Source organism: Elephas maximus, chromosome 1 (genome assembly GCF_024166365.1).
Source record: "Elephas maximus indicus isolate mEleMax1 chromosome 1, mEleMax1 primary haplotype, whole genome shotgun sequence".
Classification (NCBI taxonomy): domain Eukaryota; kingdom Metazoa; phylum Chordata; class Mammalia; order Proboscidea; family Elephantidae; genus Elephas; species Elephas maximus.
The window spans coordinates 191,121,036-191,146,497 of record NC_064819.1 but is presented as its reverse complement, the minus strand read 5'-3'; the positions used below and the strand labels follow the sequence as shown (position 1 = coordinate 191,146,497).

The 25,462-nt window shown below is 38.8% G+C and overlaps 1 protein-coding gene across 1 annotated transcript in view; it reads right to left on the bottom strand.

The window, feature by feature from the left end:
* Positions 1-25,462, bottom strand: part of NKAIN2 (sodium/potassium transporting ATPase interacting 2) — a 1,431,299-nt gene that overhangs the window by 1,357,997 nt on the left and 47,840 nt on the right. The window contains exons 2-3 of the transcript XR_007519188.1: positions 8,155-8,237; positions 5,639-5,773 (exon numbers count right to left, since the gene is read on the bottom strand). The gene's annotated coding sequence lies outside the window, so the exon portion shown is untranslated. The remainder of the gene's footprint in view (positions 1-5,638; positions 5,774-8,154; positions 8,238-25,462) is intronic.

Sequence of the window (25,462 nt, the reverse complement as noted above, 5' to 3'; positions counted from 1 at the left end):
TAGCTATACTTTCTAGCGCCCTCTCTAAATGATGAGGATAGAAGCAACACAACCTCTTAATCATTCAGACAAGTGTTTAACTTCACCCTGCCATTGCATGGGTAGATAACATCGTGGTTTGTTCTCTGGGTCTAAGGTGCCCAATTTTTGGTCCACCTAGATATGTGTGTGTATATATATACATTTTTTTCTTTATGTCTCAGAATTTTTTTGTCCTATCTAAGAAAACATTGCATATCCCAAGGCCACAATGACTTTCTCTTATATTTTCCTGTAGAGTTTTTTTTGCTCTAAATATGGTTGAAGTATGGGGTTGATGTTGTTCTTTTTTTTTTTTCTATATAGACATTCAGATGATTCAGCACCACTTGTTAAAAGACCTTCTTTTCCCACATTGAATTGCCTTGTCCCTTTTATCATAAACTAATTTACCACATAGGCATGGGTCTATTTTTGGACTCTCTATTCTGTTCCATTGGTCTATAAGTCTACCTTTTGCCAAGAGTAAATTGTCTTGGTTACAGTTGGTTTTATATTGTCTTGAAATAAAGAAAGCAAATCTTTCAAGTTTGTTTTTCTTTTGGCATGTTATTTATATCAGTCCTTTACTTCTGTGTTTCATACTTTTCCTGTTAGAAGTAATGTGCTCTAGGGTGTCTATTATTCATAATTTCAGAGCTCAAAAATTTTCAACTGTGTAAGTGAGGAGGAGCCCCAGTGGTGCAGTAGTTAGGAGCTTGGCTGCTAACCAAAAGGTCGGCAGTTTGAATCCACTGGGTGCTCCTTGGAAACCCTATGGGGCAGTTCTACTCTGTCCTATAGGGTCACTATAGGGTCGCCATGAGTCGGAATTGACTCGACGGCACTGGGTTTTGGGTTTTTATTTAGAGAAACAAGTCACATGAAATGTATCACTTTGAATCCCTTTTAAGCTTTTTATTTCAAGGTTGAGGGTGATTGTTCCAAGTATCACAGACTTTGTAAAACCTGCCATACTTCCTGAATCCCACTCTTTCATCTCTACGAGGCCTCACATAAGTCTTATGAGGACCTGTGTACCTTTAGTTCATTTGACATAATTGACACTTGGAAACGCAACATCCTATATTGAGTTTAACTTGCTGTCGTGGATTGAATTGTGTCCCCCCAAAATATGTGTCAATTTGGTTAGGCCATGATTCCCAGTATTATGTGGTTGTCCTCCATTTCTTCATGATTGTAATTTTATGTTGAGAGGATTAGGGTGGGATTGTAACACTACCCTTACTCAAGTTACCTCCCTGATCCAAGGTAAAGGGAGTGTTCCTGGGGTGTGGCCTGCACCACCTTTTATCTCTCACAGGATAAAAGGAAGGTGAAGCAAGCAGAGTTGGGGACCTCATACCACCAAGAAAGCAGCACCAGGAGCAGGGCGCATCCTTTGGACACGGGGTCCCTGTGCCTGAGAAGCTCCTCAACCAAGGGAAGATTGAGGACAAGGACTTTCTTCCAGAGCTGACAGAGAGTGAAAGCTTTCCCCTGGAGCTGACACTCTGAATTTTGACTTGTAACCTACTAGACTGTGAGAAAATAAATTTTCTTTGTTAAAGCCATCCACTTGTGGGGTTTCTGTTATGGCAATACTACATGACTAAGACACCTGTTAAGGTGTCTTTCGTTGTACAAAAGTCGTGTACATTTTCACATTTTCTCTGCATCATGCCTGGTTTGGAGACATCTTAAAGCTTTAAGATTTTTACAATTAAAAAAATATTTTTAATACTAAATTTCTATGCAAGTTTAATATTTAAATGATCTTCCTTAATGGAAAAATACTGAAAAAGAAGTGCCCTGGGCTTCATTTGAATTTGTGAATATTTGGAGATTCAAGAAAACCTCCAAAGTATGAGGGTAGTATTTGAATTTTCATTAAGCTTGTCTACAGCTATGTTTTCTTGGTATTTGAAATTAGCATTTGTTCATGAATTGGGAATGCAAATTGACAATATCTTCTCTAGGCTTTAGTTCTTCTTTGAGACTATTTACACATTAACAAGCGAGAGTGCTGACATAGCCATCTACTTTCCATTTCTGAGAAGCTCTGGTGTGCAGTGGTTAGAACATTTGGCTGCTAAACAAAAGATCCGAGGTTCAAAACCACTAGCCAGTCTGTGGGAGAAATACGTGGCAGTCTTCTTCCTGTAAAGATTTACAGCCTTGGAAGCCCTATGGGGCAGCTCTACTCTGTCCTTTGGGTCGCTATGCATCGGAATCAACTTGATGACAGTGGTTTTTTTGGTTTCCATTTCTACTCAACATTTTAGATTTTTTTAAGAACATTCACTTCCACTCTTAGAGTTCTGAAGAGAATGCAGAGTTGTATAGATGTTAGGTCTTTATCTGATGGTGGGCAAATTTCATGATTTCCACTGCTTGTATGTAAAATGATTATTAAAAACCCATTGTTGTCAAGTTGATTCTGACTCATAGCTACCCTATAAGACAGAGTAGAGCTGCCCCATAGGGTTTCCAAGGAGCACCTGGTGGATTCAAACTGCTGACCTTTTGGTTAGCAGCTGTAGCTCTTAACCACTTCCACATCGGTGTTTCCAAAATAAATATTAATAACAGCAATGATGATGAAATTTACTTATCATTTACCCTATAAATAACTTATTTATTTTCATTCTCGTAAGAGCACAGTTACATAGGCATCATTATCCTTACTTTACAAATAAAGAAATTATTGTAAAAAAAAAAAAAAAGGAAGAAAAGCAAAGAAACTTGTCCAAATTGATGTAGCCCATGGAACGAAACCAGGATTTGAAAGCAAGACTGTCTGATTTCATATCCTGTGCTCTCGATCACTTGGTATACTACCTTCTTCACTGACTTAGAGGGCTAGGCATACAGTAAGCATGAGAAGTAAATTTACAAAGAAGCTGATAAAGGGCAAACTTCATGGCCCCTCACTTGCATGGAAACCATCCAAGGCTCTGTGCCTTAATTCGTATTAGAATATTTGTATTCTTTTTCTTACAGATGGCTCCACAAATCACATAAGATTTAGGCCTCACTAAATTTGGATCCATCCTGGAGAAGCACTCACTAAATGCTAGCTCTTTTTATTACAAATACCCGTTTACTATTCCTACTAATTGTAATATTCATGGAGTTTGTTTATGCTGAAGTTGCAACTTCTTGCTCCATATTCCATATTCCAGGTCCATATACTTTCTGTTAATTCTTCATCTATCCACTATTCTTTTTAAGGCTCTCATAGTTGTATGCTAACTTATACAGAGACATGTATATAAAAGGCTTTATCAAATGTGAAACACTATAAATATTGCTGTTGTGATTAGGTACATGCTTTTGAGAAGTGAGAAGGTATTCTGAAAGACGGGATTTCTAATTGCCATTCTATATCCCTAATTCCCTCTGTATTCTACCATTTGAAATAGTGAATAAAATACTAAGTATTTAATGCACTTAGCATAAGCTTGAAATCCATATTAAGTCAATGATAAAAACCACGAAGGGCAAGATCATCAAGGCCATAATTATACCAGAAACTGGTTATTGACACAAGCATAGGCTAAATCTGTAACCTATATTATATCACTTAATAATTACAAAACCTACAAATTGAAACAACAATGAGATACCATCTCACCCCAACAAGGCTAGCATTAATCCAAAAAACACAAAATAATAAATGTTGGAAAGGTTGTAGAGAGACTGGAACACTTATACACTGCTGGTGGAAATGTAAAATGGTACAACCACTTTGGAAATCGATTTGGCACTTCCTTAAAAAGCTAGAAATAGAACTACTATATGATCCAGCAATCCCACTCCTCAGAATATACCCTAGAGAAATAAGAGCCCTCACACGAAGATGTATACACACCCATGTTCGTTGAAGCACTGTTCACAATAGCAAAAAGACAGAAAGAATCTAGGTGTCTATCAATGGGTGAATGGATAAACAAATTGTAGTATATTCACACAATGGAATACTATACAATGATGACCAACAATGATGAATCGTGAAACATCTCTTTACATGGATGAATCTGGAGGGCATTATGCTGAGTGAAATTAGTTAGTCACAAAAGGACTAATATTGTATGAGACCACTGTTATAAGAACTCAAGAAAAGGTTAAACACAGAAAAAAATATTCTTTAGTGATTACAAGGGCAGCAGGGGAGAGGGATATTCACTAACTAGATAGTAGACAAGAATCATATTAGGTGAAGGGAAGGACAACACACAATACAGGGGAAGTCAGCACAACTGGACTAAACCAAAAGCTAAGAAGTTGCCTGCATACAGCCAAACAATTTGAGGGACAGAGTAGCAGGGGCAGGGGTCTGAGGACCATGGTTTCAGGGGGAATACAGGTCAGTTGGCATAACAAAGTTTATTAAGAAAACATTCTGCATCCCACATTTGTGAGTAGCTCCTGGGGTCTTAAAAGCTAGTGATTGGCCATCTAAGATGCACAAAATTGGTCCTAACCCACCTGGAGCAAAGAGCAATGAAGAACACCAAAGACACAAGGAAAATACTAGCCCAAGTGACAAAAGTTGCCACATAAACCAGAGATTCCATCAGCCTGAGACCAGAAGAACTAGATGATGCCCGGCTACCACCACTGACCGCCCTGACAAGGAACACAGCAGAAAGTCCTTGACGGAGCAGGAGAAAAGTGGGGTGCAGAGCTCAAATTCTAGTAAAAAGACCTGACTTAATAATGGTCTGACTGAGACTGGAGGAACCCCAGAAGACATGGCCTCCAACTGTCTGCTAACCCAGAACTAAAACCATTCCCAAAGCCAACTTTTCAGACAAAGATTAGACTGGAGTATGAGACATAAAATGATACTTGTGAAGAGTGTGCTTCTTAGACTAAATGGACAGCTCCTGTTTGGAGACAAGAAGAGAAGGCAGAAAGGGACAGGAGCTGGTTGAATGGGCACAGGAAATCCAGGGTGAAAAGGGGGAGTGTGCTGTCACATTACAGAGAGAGAGCAACTAGGGTCACATAACAATGTGTGTATAAATTTTTGTATGAGAATCTAACTTGAGCTGTCATCTTTCACTTAAAGCACAAATAAAAAAAAAAAAAAGATTTTTTTGAAATTTTCCTACAGGAATAATTTCTTTTATAAGGATCAGCACAAAGTTAGTTCCTATGATGTGGAGGTTAAACATGTCCCAAATGTCCAACTTTTCCAAGCTACTGTACCACTCCATCATCCCTAACATCAACTATTCTTTCTCCCTTCAGTACTCTCCCTCCCGTCTTTGGGTTCTGTAATTCACAGCAATGTGGAGACTGGCAAGTCCCAAATCCAGGGGTCAGGCATAGGCTTCTCCTGACCCACGCGACTGCAAGGGCTGATGAACGCAAACCAGCAGTTCAGACCACAGGCTGCTAGCCCACAAGGCTGTCGAAGCTGGTGAATCAGGTCAGATGATAAGCCTCTAGCCCACGAAACTGTGGAGGCTGCCAAATTCCAGAATCGGCAGGTCAGAGAGTAGGCCTCTGGCTCAAGTACCAAGAATTGGTACTTATTAATTGATCATGAACCAGACGTGGGATCCAGATGCAGAGACAGAGAGACCCACGAGGTCATTCACACATGTACCTTAGGTGCAGGTCACATCCCAGGGAAGGGTGTAACTTGAATAAGGGTGGGATTTGAGTCACACCCTCCTGCAAGGCTGCAACGGAAGACACACCCTACACCAATTCTGTCGCATCAGCATGTAGAGGTCAGGACCTACAACACATAAAAAGGGGGACAACCATACAATATTGGGAATCATGGCCCTAGCCAAGATGACACATAGTCCCAACCATCACAAGTTCCATGTACCTTATTTGCATAGTCCCACTAATTGTATGTGCATCACAAAGACCATGGATGGAAAGGCCATAGTAACTAATTCATTATACTACAATTCTCAATTTACAGATAAGAAAACAAAGTTTTGGAGAGACTAAATGACTTACTTAAGGTCATATAGTAGATGAAAGGGAAAATATTAGAACTCAGATCTGTGACATCAGAGCAGGGATTTGAAGAAGTTCAAACCAGTTCAATGACTGATGAAGCAAAATCGAGATAGACATGAATTTTTAAAATTTGGGTGATGAGGAATGATAAGTGGAATGGGAAAAATTACAGGTCAATGCCCTGGAATGGGAGACTCAAAAGAGGAGTAGTAAGCCCTTTTTGGCGCCTGATGAGGGAGATTGGATTATTGGTAGGACTGTGCTCAAAGCAGTGCATTGACTGCCATCTTTGAGCAGGGTACCACTGTTTCCACCTCTTCCTGTCAAGAGATTTGGCCGCTATGCAACACACACGCTGCCCTCGTTTTCTAAGAAGGAGATTAAGTTTGTAGAAGGGCTTCAACTCCTAAGTTTTCCCGTTCCAGTTATTGTTCTGGCTCACCCACATTTAAAAACTTTGGGTCTGTTCTAGTTTCACTTCATTGGCCATGACTGATTCAGGAAGAACCAGTTTAGAGCCCTGCCTTAAAGCCTTAAATCTAGCCTCCACACTCTCCAATCTCTCTTTACACAACATTGCTCAGACCACTACCACCCCGATTCAGTTACTTTAAGCATGGGTATAAATAGTAACTTGTTTCAGGGGAAAAAAAAACCTAGAAAAACTAAACTCTTCATGTCTGAAGTGTACAGACAAATCATGCAGTTAATTATATATTCTAAAATTATGCAAATCATCTTTTTAGTTGTGAATTAATCAATGTTAATCACTTGAAAAATAGCTTTTTAGTTCTTTTTTTTTCTTAGAGATGTGTCAGAGTAGTTGAAATTCTCTTAGTAAGCTTCCTTTTTAAGAATTCAATTTTTTTTCCTGGGCAGATGAAGACTACTTGAGTTATTTTGGTGTTGAGCAACAGTCACAGTAGGTGATTAAATTAGAGGCAGGTGTAAAACTCTAAGAGTTACCAGGCCTCTGTTTTCTGATCACTGAGGTTATGGATCTACAGTAAACTTCTGACACTTGATTGCCTTTTCTTTGTGAAAGAGAAAAATGTGACTTTCTATATAGAAAGAGGAGTCCATAAAGAAATAGAATGAATATTGGATGAGGAAAATATGGTTCATCTGCTTATTTGAATTCAAAAGCATCACGTTCTCAGCTGTGGGTATTTCAAGTACATGTTAAGATAAAAGCAAATAGAGCAATGAAATGGCAACCCTCTTATCAGCAAACAGTAAGCCTAGTAACTCTTCATTCATTTTCAAAAGTCCTGAATTTAGTGATGCTGTGTAAAGTTTCTGAAGGTCCTCTGGTGAATGAAATTCATGCCAGTTTGTTATTGACTTTCATAATTTTGTAAAAACAACAGAACTGTAGAATTACCATCGTAACGCTGGGAAATGCTCCAAATCCATCAGGAAGGAAAATTTGACTCCTGAGCTTCTCCAGTGTTATTATTTATCTATTTTTAGATATGGTTAGAGATGTATTTTGAATCCACGTTTTATACAAAGAATATATATTTTTCCTCCAAAATAATATTTCTTAGTACCAGTATTGTGAACTATTTTTAACATAAAAATTCCTAAAACATGTTGCTTTTAAGCATCTGATGGTTTTTGACTTATCTATAATTTTTCCTCGCCACTTCCAAATGCTGCATTCATTTTTTTTTTTTTTTTTTGGAAAACATTGTTCTTAAATGTAAATCTTTGTTTCCTTTGAGGTAAAGTTATGCTTCTGTGGTTCTTAAATGCAACAGCTTTATACTTTTCGAAAAACAGATTTACTGTAAATCAGATGTGGTTTGATTTCTCAACTGGGTACTTCTAAAATGAAAAACTAAAAAAAAAAAAACGCACTGCTGTCGAGTTGATTCCAACTCATAGCAACCCTATAGTGGAGAGTAAAATTGCCTCATAGTGTTTCCACGGCTGGGATCTTTCAGAAGCCGATTGTCACATTTTCCTCCCATGGAATGGCTGGTGGGTTTGTACCACTGACTTCTTGGTTAGCAGCCAAGCACTTAATCACTGCACCACTAGGGCTTCTCTAAACTGAGAATATGATTCCTCCTGGATCAAACTGATTTATGCTGATGGGTTTGCAAATTAAGTTGTATATTCAGAAACTAATAAACTTACCCATTAAGGCAATCTTCTTTTTCCAGGGTGGTTAAAGACCGAAAAATTTTATCTGCCAAACCTTAACTGCTCTGGGAAGAACTCTGCAAATACATACATTTTTCAGATTAAAATCCTGAATGAGACTTTTAAATAATTTATTGGTATATTAATATTCCTGAACTTTTTATACCTTGCAGTGACAGGTATGTCTAAAAAAATTCATTGTTTTCAAGTCGGAGTTGTATGTCTACTCAGTAAAATAGATTTCAAGCTTTTCAAGATATAATCTAAAGAAAATATTTAGATTTTGGAAACAAGTGACTCAATACATATTTCCCAGTATTTGAAATTATAGCTTTAAATACTGTTTACAAAACCTTGAAGTGTTTTTGTTTCATGGTAATCTATAGAATACTTTTAGAGAGTAGAATTACATTTCGGTATACACTGTTGTTAGTTGCCGTCCAGTCAGTTCTGACTCAGCAACTCTACGTACAAAAGAATGAAACACTGCCCAGTCCTGTGCCATGCTCACAATCGTTGTTAAGCTTGAGCCCATTGTTGCAGCCACTGTGTCCATCCACCTTGCTGAGGGTCTTTATCTCTACCAAGCATGATGTTCTTCTCCAGGGACTGACCCTTTCTGACAACATGTCCAAAGTATGTAAGATGCAGTCTTGTCATCCTTGCTTTTAAGGAGCATTCGGGTTGTACTTCTACCAAGACAGATTTGTTTGTCCTTTTGGCAGTCCAATAATGTATTAAATATTGTTAACCAACATCACAATTCAAACGTGTCAATTCTTCAAACTTCCTTATTCACTGTCCAGCTTTCCCATACATACGTTGCAATTGAAAATACCATGGCTTGGGTCAGGAACACCTTAGTCTTCAAGGTAACATGTTTGCTTTTCAACACTGTAAAGAGGTCTTTTGCAGCAGATTTGCCCAATGCAATGCGTCTTTTGATTCACTGATTGCTGCTTCCATGGGAGTTGATTGTGGATCCAAGTAAACTGAAATCCTTGACAACTTCAATCTTTTGCCCATTTATCACGATGTTGCTTATTGGTCCAGTTATGAGAATTTTTGTTTTCTTTATGTTGAGGTGTAATCCATACTGACCCCTACGTGTCTGTCAGTATGTCGTACTGTGGGGGCTTGTGTGTTGCTGTGATGCTGGAAGCCATGCCACTGGTATTCAGATACCAGCAGGGTCACCCATGGAGGACAGGTTACAGATGAGCTTCCAGACTAAGACTGACTAGGAAGAAGGACCCGGCAGTCTACTTCTGAAAAGCATTAGCCAGTGAAAACCTTATGAATAGCAGTGGAACATTGTCTGATATAGTGCTGGAAGATGAGCCCCTCAGGTTGGAAGGCACTCAAAAGATGACTGGGGAAGAGCTGCCTCCTCAAAGTAGAGTCGACTTTAATGATATAGATGAAGTAAAGCTTTCGGGACCTTCATTTGCTGATGTGGCATGACTCAAAATGAGAAGAAACAGCTGCAAACATTCATTAATAATCAGAACCTGGAATGTATGAAGTATGAACCTAGGAAAATTGTAAATCCTCAAAAATGAAATGGAACACAAAAACATCGATATCCTAGGCATTAAAGCTGAAATGGACTGGTATTGGCCATTTTGAATCAGACAATTATATAGTCTACAATACTGGGAATGACAACTCCAAGAGGGATGGTGTTGCATTCATCATCAAAAAGAACTTTTCAAGAGCTATCCTGAAGTACAATGCAGTCAGTGATAGGAAAATATCCATATTTGAATAATAGTTAATACGACTATTATTCAAATTTACATACCAACCACTAGGGCGAAAGATGAAGAAATAGCAGATTTTTATCAGCTGCTACAGTCTGAAATTGATTGAACATGCAACCAAGATGCATTGATAATTACTGGTGATTGGAATACGAAAGTTGGAAACAAAGAAGCAGGATCAGTAGTTGGAAAATATGGCCTTGGTGATAGAAACAATGCTGGAGATCGAATGATAGAATTTTGCAAGACCAACGACTTCTTCATTGCAAATACCTTCTTTCACCAACATAAATGATGACTATACACCTGGACCTCGCCAGATGGAATACAAAGAAATCAGATTGACTACATCTGTGGAAAGAGACGATGGAAAAGCTCAATATCATCAGTCAGAACAAGGCCAGGGGCTGATTGTGGAAAAGACCATCAATTGCTCATATGCAGGTCCAAGCTGAAACTGAAGAAAATCAGAGCAAGTCCACGAGAGCTAAAATATGACCTTGAGTATATCCCACCTGAATTTAGAGACCATCTGAAGAATAGATTTGATGCATTGAACACTAGCGAATGAAGACCAGACGAGTTGTAGAATGACATCAAGGACATCAACCATGAAGAGAGCAAGAGGTCACTGAAAAGACAGGAAAGAAAGAAAAGGCCAAGGTGGATGTCAGAGGAGGCTCTGAAACTTGCTCTTGAGCGTCGAGCAGCTAAATCAAAAGGAAGAATTGATGAAGTAAAAGAGCTGAACAGAAGATTTCAAAGGGCCTCTTGAGAAGACAAAATAAAGTATTATAATGACATGTACAAAGAGCTGGAGATGGAAAACCAAAAGGGAAGAACACGCTCAGCGTTTCTCAAGCTGAAAGAACTGAAGAAAAAATTCAAGCCTCGAGTTGCAATAGTGAAGGATACCATGGGGAAAATATTATATGATGCAGGAAGCATCAAAAGAAGATGGAAGGAATACACAGAGTCATTATACCAAAAAGAATTAGTTGATATTCAACCATTTCAAGAGGTGGCATATGATCAGGAACCGATGGTACTGAAGGAAGAAGTCCAAGCTGCTCTGAAGGCATTAGCGAAAAAAAAAAGGTTCCAGGAATTGATGGAATATCAATTGAGATGTTTCAACAAACAGATGCAGCGCTGGAGGTGCTCACTCATCTATGCCAAGAAATATGGAAGACAGCTTCCTGGCCAACTGATTGGAAGAGATTCATATTTATGCCTATTCCCAAGAAAGGCGATCCAACCAAATGTGGAAATTATAGAACAATATCATTAATATTACACGCAAGCAAAATTCTGCTGAAGATCATTCAAAAATGGCTGCAGCAGTATATCGACAGGGAACTGCCAGAAATTCAGGCTGGTTTCAGAAGAGGGCGTGGAACCAGGGATGTTATTTCTGATGTCAGATGGATCCCGGCTGAAAGCAGAGAATACCAGAAGGATGTTTACCTGTGTTTTATTGATTATGCAAAGGCATTTGACTGTGTGTATGGATAACACTGCGAAGAATGGGAATTTCAGAACACTTAATTGTGCTCATGAGGAACCTTTACATAGATCAAGAGGCAGTTGTTCGGACAGAACAAGGGGATACTGATTGTTTTAAAGTCAGGAAAGGTGTGCGTCAGGGTTGTATTCTTTCACCATACGTATTTAATCTGTATGCTGAACAAATAATCCGAGAAGCTGGACTATATGAAGAAGAAAGGGGCATTGGGATTGGAGGAGGACTCATTAACAACCTGCCTTATGCAGATGACACAACCTTGCTTGCTGAAAGTGAAGAGGACTTGAAGCACTTACTAATGAAGATCAAAGACCACAGCCTTCGGTATGGATTACACCTCAACGTGAAACAAAAATCCTCACAGCTGGACCAATGAGCAACATCATGATAAATGGAGAAAAAATTGAAGTTGTCAAGGATTTCATTTTACTTGGATCAACAGCCATGGAAGCAGCAGTCAAAAAATCAAAAGACGCATTGCACTGGGCAAATCTGCTGCAAAGGACCTCTTTAAAGTGTTGAAGAACAAAGATGCCACCTTTAAGACTAAGGTGCGCCTGACCCAAGCCATGGTATTTCCAGTCACATCATATGCATGTGAAAGCTGGGCAATGAATAAGGAAGACTGAAGAAGAGTTGATGCCTTTGAATTGTGGCGTTGGCGAAGAATATTGAATATATCATGGACTGCCAAAAGAACGCACAAAGTCGTCTTAAAAGTACAACTAGAATGGTCCTTAGAATTAAGGATGGTGAGACTGCCTCTTACATACTTTGGACATGCTGTCAGAAGGGATCAATCCCTGGAGAAGGACATCATGCTTGGCAGAGTATAGGGTCAGCAGAAAAGAAGAAGACCCTTAACGAGGTGGATTGACACAGTGGCTGCAACAATGAGCTCAAGCATAACAACGATTGTAAGGATGGAGCAGGACCGGGCAGTGTTTCGTTCTGTCGCTATGAGTAGGAACTGACTTGACGACACCTAAGAACAACAACAATCCATACTGAAGGCTATGGTCTTTGATCTTCTTCAGTAAGTACTTCAAACCCTCTTCACTTTCAGCAAGCAAGGTTGTGTCATCTGTGTAATGCAGGTTGTTAATGAGCCTTCCTCTAATCCTGATGCCCCTTTCTTCTTCATATAGCCCACCTTCTTGGATTATTTGCTCAGCATACAGTTTGAATAGGCATGATGAAAGGATACAACCCTGACGCACGCCTTTCCTGACTTTAAGCCAATCTGTAACCCCTTGTTCTGTCTGAACAACTGCCTCTTGATCTGTGTACGGTTTCCTCATGGGCTCAATTAAGTGTTCTGGAATTCCCATTCTTCCCAATTTTATCCATAATTTGTTATGATCCGCACAGTTGAATGTCTTTGCATAGTCAATAAAACACAGGTAAACATCTTTCTGGTATTCTCTGCTTTTAGCCAGCATCCATCTGACATCAGCAATGATATCCCTGGTTCCATGTCCTCCTCTGAATCTGGACTGAATTTCTAGTAAATACTAGATATTATCAAAATGAATTGTAAAGTGACATATTTAAAAATATCTGAGCAGAAAAACAAAAAGACGCACATATTATGCAAGTCACATGTAGATGCACAATAAATCCTTACAAAGGGAAGCTTCAATACAATTTTTTTTTTTTAAGTGAACTTGTTATCATTAGCTGCTGTGGAGCCAGCCCTGGCTCATGAAGACCCCATGCACAATGGAGCTAAAAGCTGTGTGGTCCTGAGCCATCCCCATGATCGATTGCAGGTCAGAGAATGGGGATTCGTAGGCTTTTCACTGGCTGATTTTAGCAAAAAGATAGTCCATCTTAATCTGGAAGCTCCACTAAAACCTGTTCAGCATCATAGCAAGTCTCTGGGTCTCCTGCATGGAAGGTGAGAATTCTACCACTAAACCACCAAAGCCCTCACTAGTAACCTGTTGTTGCTATTGTTAGGTGCAATTGAGTTGCTTCTGACTCATAGCAACCCTATACACAATAGAATGAAACACTGCCCAGTTGGGCCCCATGCTCACAATTGTTGCTATGCTTGAGCCCATTGTTGCAGCCACTGTGTCAGTCCATCTCACTGAGGGTCTTCTTCTTTTTCTCTGACCCTATACTTTACCAAACATGATGTCCTTCTCCCGGGACTGATGCCTCCTGATAACATGTCCAAATATGTGAGATGTAGTCTCGCCATCCCTGCCTCTAAGGAGCATTCTGGTTGTACTTCTTCAAAGACAGGTTTGTTCGTTCTTTTGGCAGTCCATGGTACATTCAATATTCTTCACCACAATTCAAAGGCATCAATTTGGTCTTCCAATTCATCGATCATCCTTATTCATTGTCTAGCTTTCACACGTATAGGAGGTGATTGAAAATACTGTGGCTGAGTCAGGCACACCTTAGTCCTCAAGATGACATCTTTGCTTTTTAACACTTTAAAGAGGTCTTTTGCAGCAGGTTTGCCCAATACAATGCATCTTTTGATTTCTTGACTGCTGCTTCCATGGATGTTGATTGCGGATCCTAGAAAAATTAAATCCTGGACTACTTCTATCTTTTCTCCATTTATCATGATATTGCTTATTGGTCCACTTGTGAGGAGTTTTGTTTTCTTTATGTTGAGGTGTAATCCATACTGAAGGCTGTGGTCTTTGACCTTCATCAGTTAGTGCTTCAAGTCTTCTTTACTTTCAGCAAGCAAGGTTGTGTCATCTGCATAAGTCAGGTTGTTAGTACGTTCTTAAAATTCCTCATTCTGAGTGCACACTGAAGAGACTTTCCAATGAATCGGGACATAATGGCAATATTTTCTCCAAAGCCAGTGTGACTAATTTTGTTATCCCAAATGTTTACTGATTATTTCAACTTTATTTCAGAAAGTTAAAAATACATATATTCATCCTTAAATGAGACTGCAAGACATGGAACGTTTGAGGTGTTACTTCTCTTCTCATTTACAACAATCATTTTCCTTTCACTTATTATATATAGATTTACTTCTTGTATTGTTGACTGCTTATTATGAAAATAAATAAAATATAAGAAACTGAGAGGCTATGATTTATAAAAGTAAAATGGGTTGTAACTTATCTAAAACTGGTTAAACATTTAGCAGTATTTTTCTGTTGGCAATAAAATAGAGAGAAACCTAAGGAATTAATAAACAGAATAACTTGTAGTGTAGGTATTTACTGAAACTTCCCTGGCTTTCAGAGATTGAGTTTTCTCAGTTTCACTCCTGGCTTCATCACCAATCCGTCTGACCCCATTTTCAGGCCTACACAGGACATCTAGTTTTATTTCATACCGTCCGAGATGGAAAACATATTATCATCTCTGGCTTCAACCAGGAATCAAATTACACCAAGGAGCATCGCAAAGTGAATTATACACTGTTCCAAACCCCACTTATATTTTCTTGGTGTTGATTCTAAGGTGACCAACTCATGCCTGTGTGGCCAGTACTGTCCCAGTTGCATCTCAGGAGCAAGCCTGAATGATTGGCCACCTCGAAATCCTTCACACTCTGTGGTCTTCCAATCCCCAGTACTTCTGTCTTGTAAACCTCCCTGATACATACATCATAGTTCAGGTCTCTGTCTTATCGAGACAACCAGGAATTCTGAAGAATAAAATTTTCTCTTTCCCCAAAAAGGGGGGAAAAAAAGAAGCAACATTTTCCCTAGCAACATTTTGCACAAATTTGTACTTGAGGTGTAGGAAATGCATGGAGTATTTACTTGACTACTCTCTTTCTCATGACTCAACACTCCTTCTCAACAATGGTTTGCAAGAAATTTTTATGAGTCCGAGTCCTTTTTTGGAGGAAATCACTTCCTAGTAGCTTATGTATGGGGAGCAGTCATGCCTAGCCTATGGGGCAATAGTTTATACTAGACCCCCTCCACTCCAAACTGGCCCAGCAGAGGTCCCCCATCAATAAAACTCACCAAAGATTCTAAGGAAATACAGAGTACGCATTTGGTGTTATATCAAACTTTTCAGTAGCTTTTAAAAGTGACCTAGATGGCAGACTGAATTCCTAGCTTGGGTCTTTGGCCACACTACTGTTATCAATAGAGCCCAAGCCTTTGTGTCTTAGTCACACACTGGGAGGGAGGGTGATCAGATGGATATCCTGTATATCCTCTCAGCTTTTAGCAAAGGAATGTGATTCTGTACCCACTCAAATTCTGCTGGAAAAGAGTAACTTATAAGTTTGACCACTGCCATATTTCGACTCTAATATCTGAACAAAGAGTTAAGGTCAGAGAAGTCTATGCCGATATAGATCTTCAGTCCCAAGTCAAAGTTTAGAGTAGTGACAGAGACTGTAGTTTGAGACCTGATTGTTACCTCTGCTTCTGGACACAAAGCTAGATCATACTTCCTAGTCTCCCTCATGGTGGTGCATTGATTAAGATGTACGGCTGTTAAACAAAAGGTTGGCAGTTCAAATTCACCAGCTCCTCCTTGGAAACCCTATGGGGCAGTTCCTCTCTGTCCTGTAGGGTCTCTATGAGTCAGAACTGACTCGAAGGCAACAGGTTTAGTTCTTTGGTTAGTCTCCCTTGCAGGTGGTTAGATGTACTCATGTGACTGAGTTTCAGACAAAGAGAATGTGAACAGAAGTGATGAGTGTTACTGTCAGACCTGGACCATAAGAACCTGCCATGTGACTTCCTCCATGTTCTTTCCTTTCTCTGGCTTGGTGCAGATAATCACAGCCACTGTGCTGAAGATTGCAACTTACATGATGAAGACTACAGATATATAAGATAAAAGGAGGATGAGTTCCTAAACAACTGCTTGAAAGAAAATTGTCTTGAATCAGGAAAACACATGTTGGATTTCCTAAAAGTAAAAAATAAATTTCTATTATGTCTAGCCACAGAACTTTTGAGTTTTATTTATTACAGCTCCTAGTATTACATTCCACAACTCATCTGTCAGTTTGTTGTACTGTTACGGCTTGTGTGTTGCTGTGATGCTTGAAACTATGCCACTGGTATTTCAGATACCAGCAGGGTCACCCGTGGTGGATAGATTTCAGTGAAGTTCCCAGAGTAATACAAACTAGGAAGAAGGACCTGGTAATTTACTTCTAAAAAAATTGGCCAGTGAAAACCTTATGAATAGCAGTGGAACATTGTCTGATGTAGTGCTGGAAGATGAGCCTCTCAGGTTGGAAGGCACTGAAAATGGAATGGGGAAGAACAGCCTCCTCAAAGTAGAGTGATATTAATGACATGGACAGAGTAAAGCTTTCAGGACTTTCATGTGCTAATGTGGCACAACTCAAATGAGAAGAAACAGCTGCAAATACTCATCAATAATCAGAATATGGAATGTACGAAGTACAGATCCAGGAAAATTGGAAGTCATCAAAATGAAATGGAATGTATAAAGATTGGTATCCTAGGCATTAGTGGGCTGAAATGGACTGGTATTGGCCATCTTGAATCAGACAGTCACGTGGCCTACTATGTCAGGGATGACAAATTGAAGAGGAATAGAGTCACATTTATCATCTAAAAGAACACTTCAAGATCTTTTCTGAAGTGCAACACTTTCAGTGATAGAATAATATCTATATGCCTACAAGGAAGACAAGTTAATATGACTATTATTCAAATTTATGCACCAACCACTAATGCTAAGGTGAAGAAATTGAAGATTTTTACCAATTTCTGCAGCCTGAAATTGATCAAACATGCAATTAAGATGCATTGATAATTACTGATGATTGGAATATGAAATTTGGAAACAAAGAAGTAGGAACTGTAGTTGGAAAATACAGCCTTGGTGATAGAAACAACACCAGAGATCCCATGATAGAATTTTGCAAGGCCAATGACTTATTCATTGCAAAAATCTCTTTTCAACAACATAAATGGTGACTATACATGGGACCTCGCCTGATGAAATACACAGGAATCAAATTGGCTACATCTGTGTAAAAAGACAATGGAAAAGCTCAATATCTTCAGTCAGGACAAGGTCAGATCAGAGGCTGACTATGGGACAGACCATCAATTGCTCATATGCAAGTTCAAGTTGAAGCTGAAGAAAATTAAAACAAGTACAGCTGTGAGTATACTCTACCAGAATTTAGAGATCATCTCAAAAATAGATTTGACACATTGAACACTAATGACTGAACACCAGACGAGTTGTGGGATGACATCAAGGACAGCATACATGAAGAAAGCAGAAAGTCTTTAAAACAGCAGAAAAGAAAGAAAAGACCAAAATGGATGTTAGAAGAGACTCTGAATCTTGCTCTTGAATGTGGAGTAGCTAATGCAAATGGAAGAAATGATGAAGTAAAAGAGCTGAACGGAAGATTTCAAAGGGCGCCTTGAGAAGACAAAGTATTATGATGAAATGTGCAAAGACCTGGAGTTAGAAAACCAAAAGGGAAAAATATGCTTGGCCTTTCTCAAGCTGAAATAACTGAAGAAAAAATTCAAGCCTTGAGTTCCAATACTGAAGAATTCTGGGGGCAAAATATTGAATGACACAGGAAGTATCCAAAGAAGATGGAAGGAATGCACAGTCACTGTACCAAAAAAATTGGTCGGTGTTCAAACATTTTGAGAGACAGCAAATGGTCAAGAACTGATGGTATTAAAGGAAGAAGTCCAAGCTGTACTGAAGGCATTGGTGAAAAACAAGGTTCCAGGAATTGATGGACTACTAATTGAGATATTTCAACAAATGGATGCAACTCTGGAAGAGCTCACTCATGTATGCCCAGAAATGGAAGACAGACACCTGCCCAAATGACTGAAAGAAATCTATATTTATGCCTATTCCAAGGAAAGGTGATCCAACAGAACACATAAATTATCGAACAATATCATTAATATCACACACAAGTAAAATTGTGCTGAAGATAATTGAAAAAACCATTGCAGCAGTACATCCACAGGGAACTGCCAGAAATTCAGCCAGATTCAGAAGAGGATATGGAAAAAGGGATATCATTACTAATGTCAGATGGATCTTGGTTGAAAGCAGAGAGTACCAAAAAGATGTTTACCTGTATTTCATTGACTATGCAAAGGCATTCGACTATGTGGATCCTAACAAATTATGGATAACATTGTGAAGAATGGGAATTCCAGAACACTTAATTGTGCTCATGGGGAACCTGTACATAGACTAAGAGGCAGTCATTTGACCAGAACAAGGGGTGCTGTGTGGTTTAAAATCAAGAGAGATGTGTGTCAGGGTTGTATTCTTTCATCATACTTGTTCAATCTTTAAGCAGAACAAATAATTGAAGAAGCTGGAATATATGAAGAAGAATGAGACATCAGAATTGGAGGAAGACTAACAGTCTTTGATAGGTGGGTAACACAACCTTGCATGCTGAAAGTGAGAGGACTTGAAGCAATTACTGATGAAGATCAAAGACTATAGTTTTCAGTATGGATTTTACCTCAACATAAACAAATCAAAAATCCTCACAACTGAACCAATAAGCAACATTGGAGGAAAGATTGAAGTTGTTAAGATTTCATTTTACTTGTATCCACAGTCAATGCCCATGGAAGCATCAATCAAGAAATCAAATGACGCATCCACTGGAAATATCTGCTGCAAAAGACCTCTTTAAGTGTTCAAAAGCAAAGATATCACTTTGAGTACTAAGATGTGCCTGACCCAAGGTATAGTACTTTCAATCACTTCAAAAGCATGTGAAAGCTCAACAATGAACAAGGAAGACCAAAGAAGAATTGATACATTTGAATTACGGTGTTGGCAAAGAATATAGAATATACCGTGGACTGCCAGAAGAGTCTGCCTTGGAAGAAGTACAGCCAGAATGCTCCTTAGAAGTTAGATTGGCAAGACTTCATCTTATGTACTTTGGACGTGTTATCAGGAGGGTCCAGACATCATGCTTGGTAAAGTAGAGGGTCAGTGAAAAAGTTTGGAAACCTCAACAAAATGTATTGACACAGTGGCTACAACAATGAGCTCAAGTATAGCAACAACGACTGTGAGGATGGCGCAGGGCCAGGCAGTATTTCGTTCTGTTGTACATAGGGTTGCTATAAGTCGGAACAAATTTGACAGCACCTAACCATAAAAAAAAAAAAAAATAAAGTTTTACCTTAAGTAATACACATATTGGTTTAAGATACATTCTGGAACCAGGCTACCAAAGCTCAAGTCTGGTTCTTTTACCCGTTGGCTACATATTCTTGGGCAAATATCTTAAAGTTTCCATGCCTCTCTTCTCGTATTGGTAAATTGGAAATAATGATGGTACCTTCCTCTTAGCATTGCTATGAGAATTAAATAATTTATTAATATGAATTCTTAGAAGAGAGATTGATATGTAATATGTACTATATAAGTGTTTGTTATAATTATCATTTCACGAATCTGAATGTATCTAGTAAGGTTTTACTATATATTTCTCAGACAGCAACTTTTTTGCTTTTTCTTCAGATTGGCCTTTATTTTTAATCATGACTGTATTGCTTCTTATTTGATAGTCACTTTTGTCCATGGTTCAAGGCTTTGAAATTGCATATACTTCTTCCAGACCCTACAACTCTCTAGCAATTAACTTTGTTTCTCCATTTTTAGGACATCTTTATTGGGATATTACTCACATATCATATAATACACCCTTTAAAAGTGTAGAACAGCGACTGAGTAAATTCACAGTTTTGCATCTATCACCATAATCAGTTTGTATCTCTAGTTCTGAGGGCTGCCACACACATAATATTTTAGGAGTTTGTTACAAATCCCGAATTCTTAAGTCTCTCATGCTGGTTATCCTGCTAGGATCTCTATTTCTATGAGGTTTTAGCTCTGGGAAATCATCCTGGTAGCAGGTTGGCTGGGAAATCATCCCAGTAGCAGGCTGCACTTTAGCTATTCAGCCTCAAGGGCCTATTATTTTATTAAATGAATTGGGACAGGGTTCTACAAGTTCAAAAATATCTGCCAAGAACAAGTTTTTCCCTCCCAGGAAAAACTTCAATTTCTTAAGGAATTTTATTTCAGTTAAAACCTGTTGCCATCAAGTCGATTCTGACTCACAGTGACCTTACAGAACAGAGTAGAATGGCCCCATAAAGTTTCCAAGGAGTGGCTGATGGATTCAAATGGCTGAGCCTATAGTTAGGCCAGAACTCAAACCACCATATTTCAGTTAAGTATGGACTGAAATGCAGTTCCCAGCCTGAAATTTTACAGTTGATTTACTCATTACTAGTAAATCACATAATAGATTTACTTAGTTCTCTGAACTATTAAATCTAAAACAGTTATCCTCCTTTCTCTCACCAAAAGCTAAAGTTCTACTCTCAGAGAAATTTCAACAACTTTCTGGATTATTAGGTGGTATTTCAAAAATACGGTTTCAATGAAGGGGAAGGTAAACTCTTGATGTAACCCTAAGGTGATCATTTAATTCCTAATTCTAATAGTTTAAAAGTCCTGTATAAGCCATCATATGTAAGCCAGTGGTTAACTGGCACTTCCTTGCACCAGGGTGACACAGCTCTGAGCCAGGGCATCTGGTTTCTTGCTGAACGCAGCCTCAACTCGTCCCCAGGCTAAGGGCCATTTTCACAAGGCAAAACCTGCAAGGGTCTGTGGTGGCTTGCTTAATTCTTCCAATTTCAGCTTACTTTCTCAGATTCCTTGCTGTCCCCATTCCTGAGTTCAAATGGACTGATTGATTCTTGCCTCTTGCTGGTCTAGTCAGAAACTTTTCCCCAAACATATTGTGACTTTTGTGGTTTTGTGGCATACTTAAAGAACCAGCAGCAGGTGGAGCATCACAGCTGCGTCCCTGTGGTGGTGGGCATACCTTTCCTCCTGCCGTGACCTGAGCTCCTCCTTCTTGATGTGCAGGCTGAAGGGGAAGTTCTTTCTCCTCCTTCTCAGCCCTGTAGGAAGCAAGTCCTTCCTAGGTTGAGACGCGTGAGTGGTAAGTGTATGTGTGTGTGTGCATGCGTGTGTGTATGTGTGTACGTGTGTGTGTGTGGTGATTCCTTTATCTCCTTGGCCCCAACTCTGCTTCCTTTGTCTGTTGTAGCAAGCAGATTTCCTCTTCATGCTCCATAATTATCTCAAAGTTCTACTTATGCTGTATGACCCTCCTTGATATATGTAATACCGGGACCTGTAAATGAGCTAGTGCACTGAAATCGATTGCCACTAGAGACAACCTTAGGACCAGAGGGACTTTTTAAATACCCATACTCCCTACCCCAGATTCAGGAAATTCTAGTGAATAAATGTTTCTTTTTATGTTTACAGAATAAATAGCCATCAAGTATGTTGTCTTAGAAAGGTCAGAGAGTTTTAAAATATTTTAAATAGACCTTATATTTTGTAGGTATCCAATGATAAAGAAACAATGAACTAGATATCCACAATGTGGCATGATTTAAAAACTGAATAGGCCTTTTGATTTATGTCAAAATATACTGCGTGTCAAAAGACCAGTTTCTGCATTGTGTTACTTTTATCATGACAAAAAAGTGCCATTAAATGTGTCATTGAAAATTAAGTAATGAAATGATGTGACATATAAAAGAAAATTTTAAAACAGTGGTTTTTCTTCCAGCTGTCACCACTCATTTATATACCTATTGTCTGCAATTACAAATCTCTGATTTGAAATGTTAGCAATGGCTGCCTGTGGTGGGGAAAATGTCTCTAAGGTGAATATGAATATTAATTGCCAGAACTGTATCAAGAAAGAGACTTCTGATTGGTTTATCCTTTATTAGACTTAAACATGCACACAGACATTAGAGAATATGATAGATATAAAGACTAAATCCAAAGCATCCCAAAGAACATTCTAAGTCTGAGGCTATTTGAAAAACTTGTACTTTTGCCCATGTATTATATCACATATTCTCTATAAATCTTTCCAACACATTCCTTTAGATACTAGCAAAATATCTGGAGGAAGTGAAAGAGAAAGGAGAGGAAGGGCTCACCTTTTCAAATTGCCCTTCCTTTGTTAGTGTGTCATGATCTTATTGTTTCAGACACAGGCTACATATATGTCATTTTCTTTTTGGCATAGTTTTTGTAGACTAAAATTTCACTGAAGGGCTTGAACAAATGCCCCTGTCAAATCGTAACCAGCTTTTTTGTATAGCTATTATGTGCTACAGAGATATCTAGTGGATAGACCCTTGAGACAGTGGTACTTGAGTTTCTTATAATAAGGAACTACAGCTTTAAGAGTGTCTTGGTCATCTACTGCTGCTGTAACAGAAATACCACAAGGTGATGGCTTTAACAAAGAGAAATTTCTTTCCTGACAGTAATTTAAAAGCCCAAATTCAAAGTGTTGGCTCCAGGGCAAGGCTTTCTCTCTGTTGACTCTGGAAGAAGACCCTTGTGCTCAATCTTCCCATGGTCGAGGAGCTTCTCAGGTCCAGGGATTCTGGGCCCAAAGGACGTGCTCTGCTCCTGATGCTGCTTTCTTGGAGGTATGAGGTCCCCAACTCTCTGCTCACTTCCCTTTCCTTTTATCTCTTGAGAGATAAAAGGTAGTATAGGCCACACCCCAGGGAAACTCCCTTTACTTTGGATCAGGGAGGTGACCTGAATAAGGGTAGTGTAACAATCCCACTCTAATTCTCTCAACACAAAATTATAATCACAAAATGGAGGACAACCACACATTGCCTAACCAAGTCGATACACAGATTTTTGGGGAGACATAATTCAATCCACGACAATGAGTTAAATAAGATAATGGAGAGTATTACATGTATATACCAAAAAACCCCAGTGCCGTTGAGTCGATTCCAACTCATACTGACCCTATAGGACACAGTAGAACTGCCCCATAGAGTTTCCAAGGAGCGCCTGGCGGATTCAAACTGCCGACCCTTTGGTTAGCAGCCATAGCACTTAACCACTATGCCTCCAGGGTTTCCATTATGTGTATATACACAGTGGTAAATATTCATTCATAGGCTGTATAAAAATAACAAAACAAAGAAAGTAGGAAGAGATTGTGGAAACATAGACTAAGCTAGTCTTAGAAGTTGTTATATTTTACAGTATAAAGTAGCTCAATACACAGACAAAAATAATTTGCTATGTTATTTTCCAATAAAGAAATGCATTTTCAAAATAATCATTTTTACTGTAAAGTGAATGATGAAAAAAATAAAATGAAACAATACTAGAATTTTCTAGTAGCCATTCAAATCTAATGCCAAGATATTGCAATTCCCAGAATTCATCTTTATTTCACATTGGAAATAGTGTTCCCTTTTCAGAAACATTTTGCACGTACTTGGGAAACACAGTATTCTTTTCCTCCCATCCCTAACCTGACTAACACTAGAAACCAATAAAATTTAAGAGCTACTTTGAATTGTGGTGTTGGTGAAGAATATTGAATATACCATAGACTGCCAAAAGAATGAACAAGTCTGTCTTAGAAGCAGTACAGCCAGAATGCTCCTTAGAGGCAAGGATGATGAGACTGCGCCTTACATACTTTGGACATGTTGTCAGGAGGGATCAGTCCATGGAGAAGGACATCATGCTTGGCAAGGTACAGGGTCAGCGGAAAAGAGGAAGACCCTCAATGAGGTGGATTGACACAGTGGCTGCAACAATGAGCTCAAGCATAACAACGATTGTAAGGATGGTTCAGGACCGGGCAGTGTTTTGTTCTGTTGTTCATAGGATCATTATGAGTCAGAACCGACTGGATGGTACCTAACAACAACAACAACAACTGATAGTTCAAGGTAAAATAAGTTCAAAAGCCAATCTCTCAATCTCTTTCTGCATAATACCCTAGAAATTTATACCAGCTCTATTATCCAGAAGAGAAGACACTTAGAGAGATTTCCTTGGATTTTTGCTTCTTTGACACAAAGGGTAATGTTGAGATTTACATCTTTTGAAAGGTTCTTTGGGATCCTGTTTTCATGGGCTAAATGGTGGCATCCAAAGATATCAGGTTCTAATCCCTGGAAAAATTTTTGCAAATGTAATTAAATTAAGAAATTTGAGATGAGGAGATTATTCTTGATTATCCAGGTGAACCCTAAATACAGTCACATGTATTGTTACAAAATAGAGGCTGAGTGGGATTTGATAGAAACACAGAGGAGAATGTGATATGAAGGCAGAGGCAGAGAACAATTTGATGCATCCAGAAACCAAGGAAGACTGACAGCCATGAGAATCTGGAAGGCGAAAGGGATAGATTCTCCTCTAGAGCCTCCAGAGGGAGCACGGGCCTGTTGGCTTTTATTTCGGTGAAAACAATTTTGAATTTCCACAACTGGAAAAGAATAAATTTCTGTTGTTTTAATCCCCCTAGTTAGTAGCAATTTGCTAATACAGACTCAGGAAACTAATAAACCTGTAATTTTTCAAATGGAGTATAATAACTATAAAATTATTTATTGCACTTACTATTCGAATTTCTCAAAGCAATTTGCTCAAGAGGCAGTCGTTTGAACAGAACAAGGGATACTGTGTGGTTTAAAGTCAGAAACGGTGTGCGTCAGGGTTGTATCCTTTCACCATAGTTATTCAATTTGTATGATGAGCAAATAATCCAAGAAGCTGGACTACATGAAGAGCAGGGCATCAGGATTGGAGGAAGATTCCAATTATGTAGATGACACAACCTTGTGTGCTGAAAGTAAAGAGGACTTTCAACACTTACTGATGAATATTGAAGAGCAGAGCTTTCAGTGTGGATTACACCTCATCATAAAGAAAACAAAAATTCTCATAACTGGACCAATAAGCAACATCATGATAAATGGAGAAAAGATAGAAGTTGTCAAAGATCTCATTTTACATGAATCCACAGTCAACTCCCATGGAAGCAGCAGTTGAGAAATCAAAAGATGCATTGCATTGGGCAAATCTGCTGTAAAAGTTCTCTTTAAAGTGTTGAAAAGCAGAGATGTCACCTTGAAGACTTAAGGTGCTTTGATGTTTTCAATTGCATTACATG